The sequence below is a fragment of the Rhincodon typus genome, chromosome 5 (genome assembly GCF_021869965.1).
Source record: "Rhincodon typus isolate 14 chromosome 5, sRhiTyp1.1, whole genome shotgun sequence".
Classification (NCBI taxonomy): domain Eukaryota; kingdom Metazoa; phylum Chordata; class Chondrichthyes; order Orectolobiformes; family Rhincodontidae; genus Rhincodon; species Rhincodon typus.
In genome coordinates, this window is record NC_063336.1 from 13517539 (window position 1) to 13521435 (window position 3897).

General features: G+C 43.8%; 1 non-coding gene across 1 annotated transcript; it reads left to right on the forward strand.

Moving 5' to 3' along the window:
* The first annotated feature begins 3555 nt into the window (after positions 1–3555).
* On the forward strand, positions 3556–3642 carry trnastop-uca. The gene has a single exon. It is a non-coding gene; the product is annotated as a tRNA-Sec (tRNA).
* The last annotated feature ends 255 nt before the right edge of the window (positions 3643–3897 follow it).

Sequence of the window (3897 nt, forward strand, 5' to 3'; positions counted from 1 at the left end):
AACCCAGCCGTCGCTTCGCAAACGATTTCCGAGTGACCCATAGGCAAAACTGGACGGCAGGAAGGCGATTGCATCACAGACACATTGAGAAAAGAACAAGGGAAGGTGGGCACACAAAAAATTCACAACCTCACTGAAAATGAAAGACAAGGGGACGTGACGAAAGAAGGGAGACAAGCCAGAACTGGAGGCAGCAACATAAGTTGCATGGGTGCAAAATTGCCAAAGAAATGGGAGCACAAAGAATCAGGATTTCTAGGGATAAACAATTTAATAGAAGGGGAAAGAGGGTTTGGGGGTAGGTTAATTGAGAGTGAGAATTAGTTGACGACGAGAGAGTGGACACGGTGGGGAAACAGGATGAGAAAAATAAGCAGATTGAGGGAGCATAGCCATCCTACATGTGACTCCAGACCCCAGCAACGCGGTTGACTGTTAACTGCCCTCTGAAACAGCTGGGGAAGTTACTCAGTTTAGGGGCCATTAGGGATGGGCAACAATTTCTGGTCTTCCCTGCAATGTCTACAAAAGAGTCATAGAGATATACAGCACAGAAACAGGCCCTTCAGTCCAGCCGACTAGCTATTCTAAATTACTCTAGTCGTATTTGCCAGCATTTGGCCCATATCCCTCTAAACCCTTCCTATTTTTATACCCATCCAGATGCCTTTTAAATGCTGTTATTGTACCAGCATCCACCACCTCCTCTGGTAGCTCATTCCAAACATATACCACTCTCTGCGTGAAAAAGTTGCCTCTTAGGTCCCTTCTAAATCTTTCCTCTCTCACCTTAAACCTATGCCGAGTGGTTTTGGACTCCCCTACCCTGGGAAAAAAACCTTGGCTATTCACCCTATCTAGGCCCCGCATGATTTTATAAACCTCTGTAAGGTCATCCCTCAGCCTCCAATGCACCAGGGAAAAGAGCCCCAGCCTATTCAGCTTCTCCCTATAGCTGAAACCCTCAAAACCTGGCAACATCCTTGTAAATAATTTCTGCATCCTTCCACGTTTAACAACATCTTTCCTACAGGAGGGAGACCAGAATTGAATGCAGTTTTCCATAAGTGGTCTGACCAATGTCCTGTCCCGTCACAACATGACATCTCAACACCTATACTCAATACACTGACCCATAAAGATGAACATATGAAACACCTTCTTCACTATCCTGTCTACCTGCAACTCCACCTTCAAGGAACAATGCACCTGCACTCCAAGATCTCTTTGTTTGGCAACACTCCCCAGAACCCTACCATTAAGTCCTGCCCTGATTTGCCCTACCAAAATTTAATACCTCAAATTAAACTCCATCTGCCACTCCTCAGTCCATCTGATCAAGGTCCCATTGTGCTCTGAGATAACCATCTTCACGGTCCCATAAGAGAGGGTTAGGCAGTTAAGAGGATAGTGATGGGGTATAGCTAAGAGGAGATAGAAAGGGGTAAAGGAGAGCGATAAAGTGCACAAGTAGACAGATAGTTAATAGAGTCGGGAAGGGGAAGGTCAAGAGGGGCATGGACAGGGTGGATAATAAACATCCGTTCCCCTCAGTTGAATGGTTTGTAACAAGGTGACATTATTTTAAGGTGGAAAGCAGGAGATTTGAGGATTTGTTTTTACCCAGAGGATGGTGGGGGACTGGATCGTGCTGCCTGGAAGTGTAGTTGAAGCAAGTAACTTCACAACTTTTAAAAAGTACTTGGATGAGCACTTGAAATGTCTTAACAGTCAAGGTACTGAGCTTAGACTTTAGCTCAGTGGTTAGCAGTGTTGCCCCCCAGCTCCAGGGACCTGTGTTCAATTCCAGCCTCAGGTGACTCTCTGTTTGGAGTTTGCATGTTCTCCCTGTGCCTGTATGAGTTTCCACTCAGTGCCCTGGTTTCTTCTCACAGTCCAAAGATGTGTAGGTTAGCTGTGTTGGCCATGGGAAATACAGGGATTGGGTGGGATACTCTTTGGAGGGACCTGAATGGCTGCCTCCGTGCTGTAGGGATTCTATAATTCTGGTGCTGGAAAGTGGGATCAGCGTAGTTTTGGCAGGATGGGCAGAAGGGCCTCTTCTATAAGGTGTGATTCTATGATATTCCCCAGCATTTTTAGGCAGATCACAGAATTGTTACAGTGCAGAAGTAGGCCACTCAGCTCATCATGTCTGTACTCCCAGCATCAATGGTATTAAACTAAAACACAGAAGATGCCAGAAACTTGAAATAGTATTTAAATATTTGAAATAACAATAAAATGAAAGAAATGAGAGAAAAATAAGTCAAATGGAACACAGGAAGAACATTTTAAAACAATATGTGATGAGTCAAGGAAGTAAAGATACCACATGGAATTAAATCACAGATCATCCATGCCCCCTTTAATGGTGGAAGAGGCTGGAGGGGCCAAACCCTCCACTCCCATTACTATACGCCTAGAAGACAATTGAAAAAAATATACAGCAAGAAGCAGTCCATTCAGCCTATGATGCTACTGCAAGATGCTCTCGAAATGATGATCATGGCCCCTCTGTCCTGCATATTTCTCCCCTTGAAATATTTCGTAAACTTCCTTCTGAAAGGATTGACCGAACTTTCTCCCCTTCAGGCAGTGCATTCCGGATCCTGGAATATTATTTTTAATAATATTAAAATTTTAATAATATTAATTTATTATTTTCTCCCCTTTTTTTGCAAAACTGTGCAATCAAATGGAGTCCAATGCCAGTTTACCGGATTAGGGAAGACAATATATTAACGTCAATTCAGCTGAAAATATTTGTGATTCTGCAATTCTGGTATTGCCCGGTTGCTACGAAGCTGTGGTCTAATTCTTTTCTTTCAAAACTTACAAATTTTATTGGGAGATCTGAGTGTCTAAGAGGTTTCGTGCGAAGTTCTGATGTAGGATAAAGCTGCTTTAACGCCAAACGAAGGGATTGAGAATGCGTTGTTACAATTGTTACCACAGTCCATTGAAATCGCTACCAGGGCAGAGAGGAGCCATGCTGTGCTATTATTTGGGGGTTTTAAATTGTTTCAGAGATAGTAGGAACTGCAGATACTGGAGAATCTGAGATAACAAGGTGTAGAGCTGGATGAACACAGCAGACCAAGCAGCATCAGAGGAGCAGGAGGGCTGAAGGGTCTAAGCCCGAAACGTCAGCCTTTCTGATGCTGCTTGGCCTGCTGTGTTCATCCAGCTCTACACTTTGTATACCCCTATTATTTGGGGATTGACTGCATCCCCCAGGACACTCTGAAAGTGCAAGTTTACTGAAAAGACAAGTTGCAAAATGACATGCAAGATTGGCACCTCGCCACATCCGGAGATGCAACGACCAATCACCAAGTGCAATATTTGCATATATCCTGGCAGAGCCCGGTGCCGTCAGAAGTGACATCGGCGTGAAATGAGTCGAAACATCCCGAGTATGGTGACTTGAGTTCTGTAACTATATAGTTTCGGTAAAACTTAAATCAGAAGAGAACAACAAATCAGTCAATATAACCTAGAAATGCTGAATAATTGGTGGTTTATATATTGCTCGTACAGACATGTATCAATGCCCGGATGAGCCTCAGTGGTCTGGGGTGCAGGCTTCAAACCTGTAGCTGTCTAGCGACAGAGTGGTTCAATTCCACCTTTCGGGCGACGAATATACTGCGGGTGTGCAACCCAGGTGCATCTGATGCAATTCCGAATTAACTCTTTTAAGTCATCGAAGTTTGACAAGATCATTAAAGAGGTGTGAAGGAAAACAGGATGTCCAAATCTCAAATTTTAGAAAGTTGTAGCATATCTGAAGGAATGGAAGGATTGGAAAAAACAAGAATGTGAATATTCAAAGTAGGTGTTGGTGCACGGCGCCCAGTATTTTCAGTGAGAATGGGTGATGGGTGAATATCA